This window comes from Daphnia pulicaria, chromosome 1 (assembly GCF_021234035.1).
Source record: "Daphnia pulicaria isolate SC F1-1A chromosome 1, SC_F0-13Bv2, whole genome shotgun sequence".
Classification (NCBI taxonomy): Eukaryota; Metazoa; Arthropoda; class Branchiopoda; order Diplostraca; family Daphniidae; genus Daphnia; species Daphnia pulicaria.
Window position 1 is genome coordinate 38,488,249 of NC_060913.1, and position 20,469 is coordinate 38,508,717.

Below are 20,469 nucleotides of genomic sequence, written 5' to 3' on the forward strand. Positions count from 1 at the left end.
GAGAAGAGTTCCGCTGGTTTTTGCGAATGGCTCTTTGCTTTTTCCAATCAGAAACTGTTTTCAATACTTATGAAGAATTGTTGGTAGAAAGTAGTAATTTTTTCTGCTTCTTCAATCATGGACAACAAGTTATAACCTGCTCATCTGTTTCAACACAGTCGTAGTTAACAGAACCATAATTTACATATTCATCGTATCCTATTGATACGATGATTAAATGGCATGGCACTTGGCGATATAATACCAATTGAAAAATTTATCGCTTAATACAACGCACCCTACGTGTACGTGAAACCGGTTCAAAATACGGTGCAAAAAACATCTAGTTCAAAATCAGCATTTACATTTCAGGGGTTGTTTTTAAATAGCTTACAAAAGGACTTAAGGGCCCATAAGGGCCCATAGGACAATAAGGCCAAAGTGGCTTTATTTGCGTAAGGACCTCTAAAAATAAAAATAAAAGTCTTCAAAAAATCAGAGGTGTTGTCACTACCTCTACCTATCTAAACACCTCATTTCAAAGCGTTTGGTCAAAAACTGTTGCACTGAGAGGACAGCAAAAACAGCGTATTTGCATAAGGTCCAGGTAGGTACTGTAGAATTGAAATCAAGACACCAATTGCAGAATTCACAAATCTCGTGCATGATAGCTATTTCTTCAACATTCGTCCTGGAATAATCTCTAAAATAAGACAGCAGCACGCTGATGTTGCGGTGGAATTCAGTGATTAATTCTCATAAAAAATAGCGTCAATTCGCTCGTTTCTCGATGGTGCGGCGGAATCAAAGGAAGTCAGATCATGCCGATCTAGTTGCATCTTTCCTCTCACTACATGGTGAGCAATTTCATTTGGATCGTCTTGTGCCGGTGTCTGTGAAGTCAGTGACGGAGATTATCCTTGCCTCTCCGGCAAAGTCATGCTGTCTCGACCCACTACCGACTCCTTTGTTGAAGAAGTTTTTGAGTGTGTTGGCAGTTCCAATAACTAGGATTGGGAATGCCTTGTTTGCGTCTGGTCTGGTTCCTGATTCGTTGAAACATGCCATGATAACTCCACTCATTAAGAAATCATCACTGGATCCGCAGGACTTCTCGAACTACCGTCCGGTATCTGGTCTTCTATTTCTCTCAAAATTAATTGGAAGGGTGGTGCTGAGGCAATTTACTTCCCACATCGAGGAATTCCAGCTTTTACCTCCTAGTCAGTCGGCCTATCGAGTCAACTATTCAACTGAGACCGCTCTCCTGGCCATCCAAAATGATTTGCTGTCGGCGGCTGATGCTGGCATGGGCAGCGCACTCTTGCTTCTGGATCTCAGTGCCGCGTTTGACACTGTTGATCATCAGCGACTATTGAAGAGACTAGCCTCTACTTTTGGTGTAACTGGTTCTGCTCTGGGTTGGTTTCAGTCCTATCTATCGGGGCGGACACAATCAGTCAAAGCTCTGGGTGACACATCGCCACCTACTCCGTTCTCTTTTGGTGTTCCTTAAGGATCTGTGCTTGACCCGTCTCTTTTTTCCATCTACACCAGCCCTGTTCTAGCCATCGCTTCGATATATGGAGTCAGTATTAAGAAGTTTTCTGACGATACCCAAGAGTACGTTCATTTCAAAATGGATCCCCACAGTCAGTCTGTAGCTTTTGTCTCACTTGCTGACTGTGCTGCTGACACCGAGGATTGGTTTAACGACAACCGCGTGAAGTTGAACCTGGAAAAAAAGCCTCTTACTCTACATTATCCCTCAACGTCATTCTTCTGAGCTTGTGACACCTTCATTGGTGGTTGGCGATGCTACTCTCCCTCCCTCAGTTCAAGCACACAACCTTGGCGTTATATTCGATAGTGCACTCTCCATGGTTCCTCATGTCAATAGTGTGTGTAAATGTGCTTTTTTCCACCTTACTCTCATTGGTAGAATTAGAAAATATCTTGATGTAAGGTCTGCGAAGTCGCTTGTACATGCCCTTGTTCTGAGCAGAATTGACTATGCCAATTCACTTCTATTTGGTGTACCCAAGTCTCTTTTGGGGAAACTTCAACGGGTCAAGAATGTGGCCGCTAGGCTGATTGTTGGTGTTGGCAAGTACGAGCGTATATCTGACCATCTAAAGCTCTTGCAATGGCTACCGGTTGAGGAGCGAGTTTTATTTAAAACCGCACTCATGACCTTTCGATGCCTAAACAACACAGCCCCTCCTTATTTGTCTAGCCATGTCAAACTCTACGAACCCAAACGTAATTTAAGATTCATTCACTCTCGTACTATTGTTGCCCCATCTTTTAAACTAGGAAAATACGGAGGGAGATCTTTTACTTGTGCTTCCCCATCTGTTTGGAATGTACTACCTCTCTCTGTAAGGTCTGAGACTGACCGACAACAGTTCAAACTGAAACTAAAGACACATCTTTTTGCTATTGCGTATGTTTGATGACCCCAACCAAAACATTGTGACCCAAATGTAAGCGTCATTAGATCGTTAAGTTTGTATAATGCGCTATATAAATTAAACAATACAATACAATACAATAAGTCGAAGGTAAAATCGTTAAAAGTTCTGGTTTCCGGTTATACTCTCATCGACTCATTTAAATTCTTGAAACAGATTTGACCCTTTTTAAAAAACATAATTATTTTACTCGCAACTGCTCTCCATCTACGTTTCAAATTGAATTAGATACCAAAAGAGGATGATGTATTGGCCACCAAAGTCCAGCACCTTTTGGAGCGTAAATTTGAATTATATGCTGTTAATTCAAGTAAAAATAACATTAATAATCATTGCATTACTTTGAAGCAACATCAAAATCAAATTGCGCGGCTTCTAAACTTGTGTCTTTCAGAATTTTGGATACAGAAATCTCTTTGGAATTCCCGTTTTTGATTTCCTCTTCTATTTCAATTCCTCACTCCATACAGACCATAACATCAGCTATCTCCATATATTTTTGAAGCTCCATTTCAGAGTCGATATCCATGTCACAGTCAACATTCAACTCTTCTGGGATAATCACAGAATCACCTGTCGAAGTTTTAGACTTTAAAAGAGAAGTAAAAAAAATTACGTGTAGTATTTTGGGATTGCAATGAGTACTGGTACGAGATGCTGAGGGTCAATAAACGCGAAGTCGACCAATCAAGGGGGTGACCAAGTCATGGATATTAGATAAGGCAGTAGGGGGGAGTTGGCATAGTTGGCGCAATTTTTTCTTCTGCCACCAATTTTGTTTTAAATAAACATTTGAAACTCCTGATTATCTTAAAAAAAGAGGGAAAAATTAGCTGTGTGGGTCGTATTTTTAATTTACAGAAACTCCTCTTTATTGAACCGAAAAGTAGATGTGAAATCATGGAATGCTGGTTGGTTTGTCAACACGCGTATTTCCTGCAGTCAAGTGTATTTGTCGATTCGGCACCAAATGTAATGCATAAATTATAAATAGGCAATTTTATGAATACCTCACACAAAAGGGCCACTCTATATCATGGGGAATTAAAGGGGGTAATGCAAGATCATTCATTGATTTACATAAATGGTCTCCATTAGCATTAGTGTTATCTTTAGTAGCAATGTCCTTTCTTTAGATATTAGTCTCTATTTGTGTTTGATTCTTAATCCTTTCTGCATAGCAGACAGAGACGATCAAAATTTTTTTGTTTAGACATAAAAAACAAGAAACGGTAACACATTTTGTCAGGAGCACCAAAAAGACATAAGAAAAACATGCCAGCTTTTGTCGGCTCCACATCTAAGACTTGCCTTTATGATGATGCCTCTAGTCCGTCGGCAACTGATTCTAATGACGAGGAAATTATGTCTCATCCACTCCTAATAGCAGCAGCATCGAATGGCGACTCGACGCCTACCTGCAGAGATTATAGTGCCAGCGTTTAAGTCAATTTTGAGAAGCGTGTCAACACTGAAAATGTTGTGAAAGGAGCTATCTTGGACGCAGCCGTCTCACTTACAAATATTGTTAGCGATATTTACATGCAAGTTTTGTGCGACATCTTGAATAAAGTTATAAAAAAGTGCTATTTGAAATTCATAGTGCGTTGTGCTTAAGTATTATTAATCTTACACATTTACCGAAACTAGTGCCGTCGAAGGAGGAAATTATTAAAAGTATCGTTCAACGAAAACTAGTACCTTTGTAGTAAAATTTTGACAACCATTTTCTCTAACTGAACAGTTTGTTGGATCGAGTTGAACAATGTAAGCAATTACGCTAGAAGAAACAATTCTGTTCACGTTGAAAGCTTCAGTAAAGCTTTTCCCCTATTGTCGTGGATTATGTTTGCAATAAATTGAATCCTTAAAAATCGTTCTTGGTTTGTGGTATGCAGTATGTAAAGGTTCTTGCTGTTTAAGCATATTCAACTTATTTTTTGTTATTATTTTGGATTTTTGGATTTACTACTTCTCCCAGAAGAATAATCGGCCACACTTCTCCACAAATCCTGAATCTCATATTCCGAGTTTTCGTTTCGGATCAGTTATGCGACATTATCCAGTGGAGAGGAATCGTTGAGCGCAAAAAAGTAAAAGAAATTTGCATCAATAAATTGCACAATCTGTTTGCCGAAATTGTGGAAGAGTTCAATGTTACAGTGAACTGCATTTTCAGAGTATTTCAAATGAAGAAAAAAACGCAAATAATTTAAATAATTCAAAATTCACTACTAGTGTTTTTGTTTTTAATTCACAACCACCGCAAATATTTGAAATTGAATGTGAATAATTACCGTCAACGAAACCATCATGTATTTCTGTCGGTCGTTACCTTAAGGATATTGTAGAGCAGATAATGTTGGCTCACAGGACGAAAAAGCAAGTGAAGGCTGTCTTGAAGGTGAAGTGTCAGAATCCTTCAGACACGAAAGATGCATATGTCATTGTGACATTATTGCTTTTAAACCTACACGGGGATAGTAGTTTGAATACATTCTTTGAAAGAACCCCAGCTCATTTTCCCGTCTAGTTTTTAATTTGTGTTTAAGTATAAAATTCCGATTAATTTTGTGTACAAACAATCTCCCCACCCCGAAAAGGCATCAAAGATAAGATAATCTATATCTATAGTAAGAGGTTGTTTTAAATCTTATTGCTTTAAGGCTTCTGAAGTGACGTTGTAAATCCAGTTATAATCTTAAATGCAGAACTTTACTAGTTTTTGAATTTATTTAATGTATTTTAATTTCAATTATACCAACCAATTCACAGCAGTTTGGCAGTCATCCTGGCGTGTATTATTCTGTATATATACATTGCTGGTTCATCTAGCACAGCGGTAGTTACCGATTTCATTTTAATTCTCTCATGATGTACTCTATAATAATGGTGTTCCCCTTGCAGGGAATGTGTACACGTCTACCAGCCAATTCACCGCAGTCTGGAAGTGATGCTGGCGATAATAATAATTCTTGGCTTATTCCTGAACAAATACCACGTGAGACTTTGGCAGCTCGTAGACCATGTGGACCACAGCTGGTCGCTCCTGGCTCAGGTGATGTTCGAAGACCGATGTTCGTTGCTGGTTTATCTGAGATAGCGGTATTTTCCAATTATATTTTAATTTTCTCGTGATGTACTTCTAAATAATAGTGTTCATCTTGCAGGAAACGTCTACACGTTTTGTGGTATCCCAAAAAGATTTTGAGATTCTTCGTGCCCTGAAGCAAGTTAACGCTACCATGAAGGATATGGATCGTAAGATTTTAGCAATCGACAAGAAGGTTGTCAATCATACAGGAAATGTTGAAGCTGATGACGTGGAAAATTTACCAGCCAATTTTCTTGTTTCCAACGTTACTGAATTCATTAATCTTGAAAAATTACTTCAAGAAGACCAATCTAAAGGACGCATTGTGGTAATAGTTTACCTGAAGTTGCACATTACAAAATATTGAAATGTTTTTCTTTTGTAGGCTCAGTTGGTGAATTCTTGTGGTGGTCAGTCAGAATCAGATGCGATTTGTCGTTCTTGGATTAAAATAACTTCAGCTGAGTGTCGTGCAGCCTGTAATTGGAAGGGTGTGAAAAGAGGGAATCACCAAAAACATGGATGAATTATCATCGGTCACGGATGCAATTTTCAGTAAGCGTTGTTATACACTTTTTCGCATTTTTATATTCATTTTGTTTATCGTTACAGAGTGAATCAAAATGAACGCTACCTACAAAAATCTCACAGATGCGTTGTTCGAATTTGAGACTAAAAAACTGTTCATTCGTGCTCCTGAAAAAGTTCGCAATAAGAGAAAGTGCTCAGCAAGCACCCCTGGACGTCCAACTGTTGATGTGGATTGAATAATGTCGAAGTTGATGTGTGAAGGACAATCATGCCTTTGCCCACGTTTTCCAATTCAATTTAAACATTGTTAAATCAAGAATTACTACTTCTCATGGATTATTTGTAATCTAAAACCAAGAGTAAAGACATACTTCTATGTCCAGAGAACAAACCATGTCAAGTTTGCGTCCCGGTGGGCCGTGCCGTTCCGAAACCCCTAGTTTAACTTTATTAGTTTCACGTGTATCGGTGCTTGAACAATTAAGTTTTTAACCGGATTTAATCAGTGTATGGATTTGTTATTTCTAAAGCAATTTTGGTATCAATAGTACATACACATTTAATGCTCCGTGTGCACCAATATTGAAGCATATAATTTACATCCGAATATCCTAAAAATGAAATCGTTATTTTTTAATCCCAATCTGTATATACCTGGTATGTAAAATGGTACATACCCTTTGGATACAAAGGGTATGTACCGTTTGATTCAATGTACATTCCATTCATATAGGAATCCGATGTACATTGACGTACATTTATGGCCAATTTATCCCTATGATCATAGTTCTTCTTACTACATACATACAACGTACGCAGCCCACATCAAACGGAGGGGTAAATTGGATTTTTATTCTATGTAAACAGAACGTAAAAAATTTACGTCGCACATCCATTTAGGTATGTTCATTTTATATTCATTTAATGTAGGTGTGCTAGTAGGGTTATCACACATTTTCCACATAGTTTCCCAGTCTAAAACAATAAACCCATTTGCTGTTATTGGAGATTCACTTATATTTAATTTCTTATTTCTCAATTCCCCTCGAATATTCTACCGCCGTAGGCATGGTTTAAAAGAAGGAGATCTCCAATGATAAATTCATAAGAAAATTGGGATATTTTCATTTTATTTATTGTAAGCCTCTCCCATTCCCCTGTCCATAATCGTACTCATCAAAAGAGACAGTGGAATTCTCTTTATCCCTACCATCAATCGCCACTGACCACGGCAAACTATGTATGGCCCAAGTGAAACTTTGACTGTCTTCTGCTAGCATGAAAGAGAGGAATTATAATAAGATCTGTGTTGCCAAAAAATGTAATATTTGAAAAGAGGGCAATAATCTGATTTAGTTGCAGACTATCATGGATTGATTAATAATGGATTAATTAATAATGGGCAACGAACGGCCTTCATCATCCCCACGACAGTTTTACTATGCAACTGCGACAGAATTAGAAGGACATAAGAAAGATTGGGTTTCCTACAAGGTAAGTAAATCAACCAATTTTATGAGGCAACACACTAGCCCTGAATATAATCATGGCAGGAAGAGAGAGTGCTTTGGGTGGGAAAAGGTATGTGCTGGGAGGAAAGAGGGGAGCATATAGAGATGAATATATCGAAATCTATAAAAACCGATTCTTATCTTTTGAAATGATAGAAATATAGTTTCAAAATTTAAGAAGTTGAGCAACCCTTAATCTTATTTACCCTTTCCCATGCCTTTGCCTACAACAAATAAAAGTACAGTACTGAAACATGTAGGAACACACGTTATTTAGTTAAGTTATTTATTAAAGTGATTTAGCACAATTTAGACCACCATTGTCAACTGTAGTCACCGACAAAAAGTATTGACGAGTCATTGTTGGAAGAAGAAGAAGAACAGTATTAAAAGAATTATTATGGAATTTTTTAAAATTTGTTTTAAGTTTTTAAGTTTGTAGCGGCAGTTCTACAGACCAAATAGAAGACGTAAAAACTCATGCTAACCTAACCTAACATAAAATGGAAGCCTCGATATCTTTAATTTTTAAAGAAAGGGTCTTTTTACAGCAGCTCCCTGGAAAGCAAATCATAAAAAGAAGAACAAGGAATGTTTGTTATTGTAAAATATACTTGCTCCAAAATAAAACTTGCGGCTTTCAAACATTCACAGCCTTTTGCCGTTCATCATATCAAGGACCTCAAAAATACTGATTTCAAATTCATCTTAGTTCGTCGACACACTTTTTACGGAAATTTCGCTAAAAGAATCAGATCACGGAATTTTTGTTAAATTATACTTAAATAAAGTCCTTACGATAACGATAGGAATTCTGTCTTTTATATGCGATAAAGGCAAAAAAATTCATGCAACTAGAATAGTCGATATAATTTTGATACTCCAAAAAAATCTTTCCACCTACAGTCTCTATATTACCTTATATTACCCTTTTTCCATCCAAATGTGAATAGAATAATTAAAACCTTTTTTCTTGTTTTAAATCAATCAAAGGATTAGTTGGATAAATAATCCCAGTTTTCATTTAGAAAAATATTGATATTTTAAATTAGTATTAAAATTTTGAATTGTTATAGTACGTATATATGGGATAGTGGGGCCGGTAGTCCCGGGGACTATTTTTCACGATTCATTTTTGAAATTTTTAAAATTGAATTTTTCGGGGCTTAAAAAATTTTAAGACTTCAGTAATGCGTATCTTTATTTATAAAATCGTATGGACCGTTCATGAAGTCTACGAATGAATACTGAAATAATTTTTGGGTAAGGAAATCGTATTGCCCAATTTTCTATTGGTGGGTAATATCCCTTGTCTATAAAAAGGAATGGGGGGAAAGGGGGAGGAGCTTGTTTGTGTATCTGTTTGTTTGTGTCCGGATGAGTGCGCGCTGTGATTAGTCCACAGGCGACTACCTGCGAAAGGGTCGCCATCGCCCGGGGCTACGACTGACCTCGCTCGGCGACTTGAACAAAATGCCGCCTAAAAGCTCCAACAAAGGAGATTGCTCGCGGGCAAGGGATCCTCGGGCAAGGGGGAACGGCACGAGCAAGGGAATCAGCACGGGCAGGGGAATTTGCATAACGGGCCTATTTACACTAGCCCAACTAAAGACCAGCCCTGGACGGGCATAAAGTTACTAGTTGACTAATATAAAACCTTTCCGTCATACCAAGAGTAAAAACCAAAATTTTTCAATTGTTTTTATTATTTAAGAATGATTAGAAATTATACTGAAAAACTTACAGAGGCATCTTTTCTAAAGCACACACTGTTGAAGCCAATCAATTAGTTAGTGTAGAAAAAAGAAAGGTTTATCATGTTTCCAAACTCATACTATTTCCACTGCGTTCTCTTAACTGTTATAGGCAGAAAAGAGGCAAAGAGTTGAACGATTCAATGTTTCACAATTATATTGCTGGTTACAAAAGCAAAATATTTTGCATTTCAATTTTTATCAAAACATTACTGTATATTGGTAATTTGGGTCATATGGCACTGGTGAGGAGATATGGTGGCCAGACCATTATTGTATCTATCCTTACATTTTGTTGGCTGGCTGTTTCATGCCAGGTCTTTTTTTTTCAAAACAAGAAAATCCTTGAGAAGAGCATCTGACATACATATGGACTCTCTATTAAAGAGGTAAGAAAGTCTGCTTTCTCTTTCACTGAACACCCCAGCTGGCACAGGTCACTACTCGGAAGTGACCATGAAACGACCTCTTTTGGCTTGGTAACTACCCGAAGTAGAACCAGGTCGTCTCCTTTTAACTAGCTATTGTACATGCCTGGTCACAACCAATTGAAATTATTTGCCAAATTCCTCGAAATTTTTTTTGCCTGATATGGGACTTGGACTCTTATCCTTTATATTTAAAGTTCCGCACTCTACCAACTGAGCTAACCGAGCTTTTGAAAAGACGAATTATTGGGGATAACTAAAGAACATACTTTTTTTAACAACGGGACACTACGAATCATTCACGGTCTGGTGCCCAAATGATAGCATTCTAGCGATGTATTTACAAAACAGTCTGGTCTCTGCTGGCGCGCCAGAACACTATGGTAATCTAAAAAGGCCTGGCGCAAATTTTGATGGATAATTTTATTTTGAATTTCGAGTGGAAACAAAATTTTCTAGCGTAAAATTGACTATTTGTGGTAAATTGTTGTGAAATTTAGGTAGTGAAAAGGTAGTGACCTGGTAAAATCAGCAGCTAACTGCGTTACATCTTTTTGTGGTACCTTGTTGGAAAAACGAGGCAGTGAAAACGTAGTGACCAGGTAATGACACTCAGCAGCGAAAAGGATGGTAGCGACATGATGGCCAAATAGCGTTATGGTCGCGACCCAGCCAACGATGTGCCAGCTGGTACCAGGGACTAAACAGCAGAATCTCAAAGAAAACTAGAAAGATTGCTGGTATTGACTGCCTAAATGGTTTTGTGCGGAGACAACCAGATCTGGAAATACGCAAACCACAGGTTATACCCTTAGCAGGGTAACTAGCTTTAATCAACATAATGTCTCAAAATTTTATGCTATTGTTGAGATTGCCCTCACCAGAGGAATTTCAAGAGACCGATTCTAAAATGTAGATGAATCGGGCTTGACCACCGTTCAACTATCTCTTAGGATTATTGCAGAAAAATCAGAAACAAGTTGCTGCAATTACATCTGCCAAACGTGAAACACTGGTTACAGTGTCTTTGGAAGCATATCTCCAATAGAGAAATGCATTCCTCCATATTCCCCACCCCAAAGTAAGCTACAGTCAGTTTGCAACCAAATAGATTTTTCATTATTGGCTTACAAATATTTCATTTCGTTTTATTGAGGTGCATTTCGAATTTTGCTTTTTTTGTGATGCTTGGTTCTGCTGTCTCTGCCAACAAATAGGGGTGGATGACAGATGTCGACTTCGTAAATTTTCTGTGACATTTCATCAAGCATGTCAAACCTTCAGAAAGAACATGAAGTTTTGTTGTTCTTGGACAACCATGTTTCACATCTATATTGAGGCTCTTGACTCCAAATATAATGGAATAACAATAATAACGTCTTCACCCCAGTACTCACAAAAATTGCAGCCTCTTGACAACAGTGTCCTTTACCCTTTCAAGACATATTAAATTACTTTTGCCACCAAATTGATGTGGGATCATCCAGGCGAAAATGTGCAGATCTCTAATATTGCAGTAATTGTTGGAGCTTTATTTCCCTTGGCTACGATTCCCAGAAACATATTTAAGTTAATGTTAATTCAGGCATACGAAATTCCTTGCATTCTTAATGGAAACGATGGCCATCAAAACGAAATACGCGTCATTTTGCCAGTAATGTTGGAAGCTTCGTAGGGTTACATAGGTTCGTGGGGTTCAAGTTGGTCTTCTTCTTTTCTCTTGTCCGTTCATTGTCTTATGTCTTTATTTCTGCTCTGGCTAGAGCATCTGTAGTCACTGCAGACATAAAAATGAAAATATGATGAACGACCTACATCAGGCATCCCTTTAATTAGAATATCTACAATTAGCCAATACCAGCGGTTCATCCACTAGTTAACGACAGCTCTGATGGACTTAGTCTGCATTGAATGACATTACCTCAGTAAAAAACTTGAGACCTTACATCAGACATGGAAAAACAATGACAGTGTATGACGGTGGGTTAAGGTGTTGACAATGGGTGACATTAGACATGAAAAACCATTTAACAAATAAATCATTGTTGTTCACAAGAGATTGACATTAAAAATACATTACTTTGGGGATGTGGTGGTGTAGTGGATTAGAGCGTCAACGCTTTGTAAATAGGCAATGAGGCTCTGGTTTCGAAACCCAGCTGAACCCGTCAAAAACCTGTAGCAGTCGCGCCGTGGAGAAAGGCAGCACGCATAACACAGGGATCCTTGATTGCTTTCAAGGATGTGACGTTAAACATACGGTGATGTGTTTCAACACATCTTCCAAATTGGAAACGAAACAGCGTCATTAGATCGGGATTAAGTTCCCAGCGATAGTGCGCTATATAAATTGAATACATACATACATACATACTCAAGAAATTAGTTTATTAGTGTTGGCCAACTTTTTAAAAAACTCACACAACAAAAAATAATCGTTTATCTCGACTCTTCCCAAATTTTCAGGATTTTTGTTTTGTATTTGGCTCGCAGCAATCTCTACACTTGTGCAAGGGTCTAGAGACTCACTATCACGCCCGAATTCTAATTCATCTACATTTCGCTCTACTTGTCAGTGTTCAGTGTTGATTCTTAGTGAAGTTTGGCAATTTACTTTTTAATTGTGTTTTTTAAGGTTCCATAGTGGGTTTTTCAAATTTTTTAAATGAAATCCGATCATCACAGTGTTCGTGTGAATAACGTTTTCCTTTGGTGTCCCAAAAAAATCGAAACGGTCTTTCTTCCTGAACTTGTGTCAAAAGGTCAGACTTCTAAGCTGTGGGTCGATAGCCACTTTTGAAACCAGAAAACCAAAAACTATGTAAAGAAAATTACGTGATGTTGTGGATTATCAAAGACAAATCAAAGGCAAATGGTTGAAAAACCTACTATATGCAGATACAGTTATGGAGTGTTCTGTGTTTTTTTCAATCTCAATGTACTTATCTTTTGGAAAAAGTGTTGTGGGTGTAGAATCAAAATTACACGATATCATTCAGTGCACTTCAATGATATTACATTTGAAATCCAAACTTCAAAACAGACCAAATCAGCCTAATTCTATACAAATATCTCTTCGTTGTTGGAAGACGTACTGGTAGTAAAGCAATGGACACGGGACACCGTTTCCTAGGTGAATACTTGTACTACAAATTTTGAATTCCCCCCATTGTTTCTTTTGATGTTGAAGCGTCATCTCACTTCAATAATTTATATATTAAGCAACTTTAGGGAACTGGTACTACTTCGTAAACAATTTAAGTCGGTGACCTTATGCATTAACAGTTTAGTCTTTTGAGTCTCTTTCTTTGAGTCTTTTGCAAAATTTTCTAGACATGACGCGCTTCTTTCCGAGTTAATATACTAGAACAGATTACTTTTGATTTAAGTTTGTGTTTGGGCTCACCTTAGCATATTCACCATTTAACGAGGATGATCGATAGTAGGACCGTTTATTATAATGAAGAAAACACTGAGATGTGATGCAAGATCCTTAGATGCCCGTCCTGGGCACTCTTTATCCCTTTCAGGCGGATACATCAACATTCAATTGTTTTGCACTTTGTTTGGGCTCTATTCTTTTTTGCCCGTTTCCGTCACGTGGTATGATACTCGAATCATGGCTATTTATCTCGCCCTTACAATAGCAAGTGAGATCACCAAGACTGCCCGAGCATGTGAAACATGTCAGAAGGCACTCTGGAACAGACAAATTGAAAAATTAAGTTTCCAATTATTTCGACATATAGGTATTACATATGTGGTTGACGAGGAATTTATGTCTTTGTAATAATTTTTATAATTTTACAAGTTTTTATTGAAATTAATTTTTTTAATTTCAATATTTTTTCCCATTTGGAACTTCAAACGCGGAAACCGTTTCCACATTTATGAGGCTACCATCCGCTGTGCTCTATACGGCGGAGAAGTGGTACAGACACTTCTGAATACTGCATTTGAACTGTCAGCTTACGCTCATAGATGTTGGAAAATGTAAAACGATAATTAATCCGAATGTCTCCTATTATTATTTTTTCCATAAATAAACTACTACAGCTTAATTACACGTAAGTCGCCGGAAACTTTTAGCCAGGACTGACGCCTACATGTTGATGTACGAGAAATTGTTTGCGGATAAAAAAAATTCCACTTTTTCGTTCATTCAAATAAAGACATCATTCGGCTCGAAGCATCATGGAGTGCTGTGGAGTGGAAAGTCCTATGCCTCCAGCGTTAGCCACTTGATCAGAATCCTCTTCCATCCCGTGTTTTTGAAGAGTAAGTCTGTGTGGGTATTTTCAGTTTCGAGGGAAACCATTTCCTTAGTTATGCCAATCGTTTATTTGGTTGTTGATTAATCCACGTCAAATTTAATCGTAGTTAATGCAATAATTACGTCACACAGTTTCTCACTCGATATTTCGTTGATTTGTGCGTGCTGGGGAAGATTCAATCGGTTGGTTGATTACAGTTTTCTTCGCCGAGATACTCCTGTTTCTAAATAAATGGACCATCCGATAATATATTTCAACAGGGACTTATTAAATAGCAGAATTTACAGCGAGTTTCAATGGTTTTAATCGTTTAGACGCTCATACTCGTCCCTTGCCTCTATGCCATTAGACAAAGCAGTCCAGATTGAAGACCTTTTTGCCAAATGATTGGAAAGGTGTTGTGTGGTGTCGTCTTCTTAATCACAATCGCCGTAATTGTCATGTATAAAAGGTGGTTGTGTTTTCTCAGCATCGACTATTCGTAGCCGGTGAATGAACATCGTAAAGCGATGAACATTCGTAAAGCGATGAAACTGCAGCCGGGGTTGCTAACTATCCACCTCAACAGGCAATCACCCTTCAATCCCCGTTTTTTTTTTAATCCAGCAATGGACTGCAGTTGTCGACATGTCCAGCTTCTGGAACATCACACAGTTTTCTCATAGTGCAAATTCTGTAATAAACAAGCCTCAATTGAACGAAGCTCTCTCAGATAACAATTTTACGTTTATCACGGTTTATCAATTTACCAAAAGTAACTTTTTTAAAATATAAACGCTTCAGAAATCAGTAAACAGTTGTCTTACCCGCATAGCAGATTTGGAATTAAATTTGAAGGAAAAGGATCTGCAGGATCTGGGATTACCAAAAAAAGGATGCTGAAAATTATCTACAATTACCAAGAACTAGCAAACCGTCTATTTTTAAGGTTGAATCAAAATCAGATGATGAAAGAACCCTTAATAAATAAATTTTTATTAATTTTCACATCCGTTCTTGTTATTTTGTGATTGACATCATGATGGCAGGAGAGGAGAGAAGGCTTTCAAGTTTTTTCATCATCACATGCCCCATATAAAAGTTTATCCACCTAAGTATGTTGTTGTTCGACTTCTTTTACATCTTTAGGTATACATTCTGGGTCACTTCCTCACCAGTTTCAATTTACCAATCCAGAAAATCCTATAAGAGTAGATCATGTCTTGGAATTAGCTTTGCTTTTAGCTGATTTATTATACCTTTGATCTTTGAAACTTGAATAACAATTTCTTTGTCAGTAAGTTTGTCATTTTTTTATCGCCATAATTGGTAATAGACGGGGGGTTTAACAGATTTATTTTTTAGAGAATCTGCTTTTCCTTTTTCGCCAGCAATTTTTTCTTCCTTTTTTTTCTTGCTTTTTCTGACATTTTTCCTACCAGCAGAATGGTGTTGACAGAAATAGAGTTGTCGCTGTTCCCCACCAGACGACACTAGTGGTATAGGGAAACGAGAGAGAAAAAGTTGCGCACTACTCGTGCGATACATCGCACTTGTGCAATCAGACACGGGTTGTACTAACGCGTATCATTATTATATTATTGAAATTTATGATATTTGTTATTTAAATGAATTAATGTGTATAATAATTTAAATATAATTTTCAAAAATTTCCATAACACAAAGTAATTAAATAAACAATAGATATCGATAAACATACATTTGCCTTGAGTGTTTGTTTTTGCGGTCTGCTGTGTCGTCTGTGACCCTTAAAATGGATATTAAAGTGTTAGAGTCGGATTTTGAGAAGGACTTAGGGGAATTAAAAAATAACATTGAAAAACTATTGAAAGATGGTAAGTAACTTTATTGTTGTATGTAATAACTCATTTTTAACCTTTCTAACTTATCTTTAGCCAAACACATTCAGTAACTGAAGAACAGCAGCTACACACAATCAAGCCAACGGCTAAATAGGCAACTGAAGAACCTCAGACTATGTGCTAGGAAATTGAAGAAAAATACTCCAGAGGTAGGTTTTTGTAATTTAAACTTTTATTGTATCATACTCTAGTGATGGCCATGGTGCACAGTTCCTTCTGTGTAATCATGAAAGTCGAGCCACCCACCAACCCTCAGCTGCTAACGGCAATCAAACCCCAGGTAAAAGCATTGTGGATTGCATATGTCGGGTCTTCATTCCCATTAAGTGGCTCGACTTCCTAATTCATTTTCTTCTCAAAGAAATTGTTTGAAATTTCAGGGGAATCAGGCTGGGATAACACTGAAGGTTGCAATTCATCCAACCTCGCGCATGTTCAAGTGTGAAGTTCGCAAAAAGGTAACTATTCTATTTATCCTCTCTTACAGATTTCTCTCTAATAATTTTTTTTTGTAATTTCAGTCCTTCATGAATCTGTTAGTTTAAGGAGCCATCGGATTAGCCACTTCAGGAAGCCGAGGGGAAAGTCTAACAAAGAAAATGGATGTTTGTGCCAGCCGCCAACTGCTCATTTACCTACATGCACCCACAATACCCATACCTCGATAAACATACATTTTCCTTGAGTGTTTGTTTTTGCCGTCTGCTGTGTCCTCCGTTACCCTTAAAATAGATATTAAAGTGTTAGAGTCAGATTTTGAGAAGAACTTAGAGGAAATTGAAAATCAGATTGAAAGACTCATGAAAGATGGTAAGAAACTTTATGTTGTATGTAATAACACATTCTTAATATTTTTAACTTACCTTTAGCAATAAAAATTCATCAAAAAAAGAAAAGCAGTAAACAACAATCAAGCAAACAACTAAATAGGCAACTGAAGTAGGTGCACGACGAAATCAACATCATGAAAGATCGGCTCTCTCGAGCCACCATTATTAGTGGCGAATATCAATCATTTTTACACCGTGCATACCAAAAATTTCTGAGTTGGCATCGGGAGCTCGTCAAAATTAGGATATCCCTCGTAGCCACACTAGAACTCTGTGAAGCCTTGGTCGCGAAGCCGAGTGACACGGAGCATTTCTGTGTTGATTTGCTTTTTGCCCGAACGTAACCTAAGTTGCACTAAGCATTGTTTTCTCATTGACGTATTCATGTTTTAAAATGTAACTTTCTTTCGCTTATAACTTTCTACTTTAACTAACTTTCTTCATCCATTATTGTATTTAGAAAAGCATTTTAAGTACAGCTTCTTTAATCGATAAAATGCAAACACCCCGGTTTACAATCCTACAAAAAATATATTTTGGTTTCTATATAATATGTATTAACGTGCGTATTGAAGAAATCACCAGTAATGAAATTACTTTTTGCTATGGACATTTGTTTGTCCTATAACTGGACTTCAGTTGACATTTTGAGGCCGTTGTCAGCCATTTCTTTTTTATGTTCTCCAGACGTCTGGTAAAATCTCAATGGATGACAGTGGCCTATTGTTTTTTTGTCCAGAGAGCAAAAAAAAACGTATTTACTCACAATTTGTTATTGTTGAAGGCCATGTAGAGTTGGTGAAATAATCAATGTGAATTGGAATTGGTTTGCATAGATTCTGCAAAATATTTGAAAACATTTGGAGAGGAGAAAAGTAACCTGGAATAGTCTGACAATCTCTTTTTTATGTAATCGTCGTAGCCAGAAGGTGAATTTACAGAACTCCTAGTGAAAAACGACATTCTTTTTGTATTTTATTTTTTCTCGTGTCTTTGACCTACCGTCGTTTCGATCCATCCGTAACAACCATGCGATCTTTGAATTTAATTTGGATGTGTCTGAGCAAAATACGATGTGTATTTTCTCTTCCAACCAGTCATTATTAACTTCCTCCCTCATCGAGAGAGGTTTAGGGGTGACGTTGCCAAGTCACAACAATCTTAGCTATGGGTGTGCCAAGGCGGTTTCCGATCGAATTAGTTTTGGTCACGTGATCTCTAAAAACCAAAGGCGTTGCTGAAATTTAAATCTAAAGCCCCACCTCAGTATTAAAAAAGTTTCAGCATTGCCAAACTGTTATATAGAGATCTTTGAACAAATTCATTGGTTAGAAACAATACAACAGAAATATTTGCCAATTAATAAAGACGGGTTAGTCAATAAAGGCGTCACTCAATAGTGGTGGAATGAATAGGAAATGAAATCGAGTGATCGACTCTTACTTAAAGCAAGTTTTTTCCAAAATAAAAATTACAAGTGTTTTCACTGATAATGTTAAAAAATAAGAAATTTTTCCAAAATATGTCGATTTTAATTTAGAAAATTAATAATTGAAACAGAAACTATAGTTTTTAATTTCAAAAATTAATTAAAATAGTAAACAAGAAATTCTCGAGTTATAGTTCGCTCATCTTTATCTTCCCAATAGCCTTACAGTACATTTCAAAATCAAATTTTACTTGGGTACTGAACAAAAATATGATTGGTCATATTAATGTTAAAACTCATAAATCATTCCGTAGGAAACATTTATTCTAAATCTTAAAGTAAACCTACATTAAAGAAAAGTAGTATAATAAAAAAATTGTCTTTTTTCAATACTGATTCAAAAGTGATAAATTCTGAAAATGGCAATGACGTAAATTGAAACTAAATTGAGCTGTACAAGAACTTAAAAAGCAGCTGATCGAAAACTAATTCGATAGAATACCACCTGGACGCTCTTGAAGTAGTATTAGAGAAGTGAGCACGGTTGCCAGGTAGTTGTCCTCCTTTATTCTTACTTCATTGGTACGTGCCCTTTGTAAACACATACCGCACAATTTCTTCTTTCCTCTTGCTAGCTGTAGACAAGGTTTCGTCCTGGTGATGGTGGTTACCAATATATTTGCGCCATATCGTGATACAAGATATATCGCGTGAAACACATCGGATTTTGATGTCGATGCAGTATTTTTTATGCATAAAATTCTGTAACCTTTTGGGTTTGAACCTCTGCCTACAAGCTATTCTGCTTATAATACATAGCTCTAACCAAACAGTTATGAATAGATTAACTTAAATATAGTGAAATGAAAAGACATCATCAAGTATGAACATCATGATTTCTGAAGGAATAGCAGCTTTTCTTCCATTTCTAACGACAATTTTGATCACTTCGGAGAAATTAATTCTCCAGCCGCTGAAAAAGCTGCCTCTTGAGGAATTAAAGTCGCGGGAATACCATTTAAAAAAATTATTTGGGTTAGGTTTTTGAATATGCTGTGGTCAGCTTTGGAATGCCACCACTGCAAAGGATCATCCTTTCGGTCCAGATAGGCCATTTATTTGCACTCAGAACAAGATTGAAACCATAAGCTCCCCCGTTGGTCGTTGGTCGACTTGCGTTGGCATTTAGTTCATTGACCTTAGCGTCAAGTTCACCCCAACAATAAATAAAGACTGCTAGAGGGTTCTCTTCGACCTACCTTTTCCTCTTGAGTAAAAAAAAAAGAAGAATGATGGGTTTCCTCTCCACCCAGGAAGGATCAGAATGATACGGGTTCTTCAAAATTATCAATAGAATTATGTTTTTGCTCTATTTTGGTATTTGGAAATTATGTACCTAGGGTCCAAGAAATTAACAACAGAAAAAAATGCCACTTTGGAGATCTCCTATCGGAATCTTCTTCTTCCATATAATGGAATCGGGTTCGTAAGCTACGAAACAAACGACGCTAAAAAATGGACCAAAATGTGAATGTTGGGCCATTTTCTGTTCTCCCCGCTAGATTCTTACTAAGAAAAGCAGTCACCATTTTCATTAGTGGAAGAACCTTGAAAACAAATCAAGATAAAAGCATTAATTTTAAGAGTTAATCTAATTTTAATGTTTATATTACTCTGGCAATTGATTGGTATTTTTGAGACGAAAGTTCTCTCGAAATTTACTCACAAAGAGCTAATATTTTAACGAAATCTTTCACGAAATCCCACTTATCTGTGCTAAACATCAGATTGGGTTTAATGAGTTCACCGAGAATAGCGTTTATTTGGAACTTTAAGTCCAACATGCTATTGATCATAAGGGATTGGGTGTTCCATCGGGTTTATTTAATTTTTTTGTTTATAGTGCTTATTTAATGTACACACAACAAGATGACTCGTGTGAAAAAAGTAATGAAATTGGGGAACTGTTTAAGGATATAATAAAAAAAGACGGACAGGGTATCTCTGATGGCCAATTGCAACGTATGGGTTCCCATTGCATTAGACTTCAATTATAAAAATATGAATTTTGTTTTTTTTTTCTTTTGAAATGGTTTTACGGTTCATTTATTTAAAAAAAAACTGCTTTTTGCCTTTCTACCGGGACCAAATTTTCTTTCCGGATGTTTTGATTGTGGTTGATCGGTCGTAGTTGATTAAAAAAATTCTCTTTTTAGAGCTTTCATTTTGAAGAAGATTGCAAAGTAGGCTCCAATAGACAATGGTTGGGTCGGAGATTCAGCAGAAGACCCAGCTTTTGGAAA

The 20,469-nt window shown here is 37.0% G+C and overlaps 1 long non-coding RNA gene across 3 annotated transcripts; it reads left to right on the forward strand.

The window, feature by feature from the left end:
* Window positions 1-15,742: 15,742 nt before the first annotated feature.
* LOC124321283 lies at window positions 15,743-17,846 on the forward strand. Of its 3 annotated transcripts, XR_006914235.1 has the most exons (6): window positions 15,743-15,880; window positions 15,941-16,056; window positions 16,118-16,187; window positions 16,269-16,365; window positions 16,429-16,717; window positions 16,777-17,846. It is a non-coding gene; the product is annotated as an uncharacterized LOC124321283 (long non-coding RNA). The 3 variants fall into 3 exon arrangements; XR_006914234.1 differs by having other exon boundaries at window positions 15,744-15,880; window positions 15,941-16,187; window positions 16,288-16,365; XR_006914236.1 differs by lacking the exon at window positions 16,118-16,187 and having other exon boundaries at window positions 15,748-15,880; window positions 16,288-16,365.
* The last annotated feature ends 2,623 nt before the right edge of the window (window positions 17,847-20,469 follow it).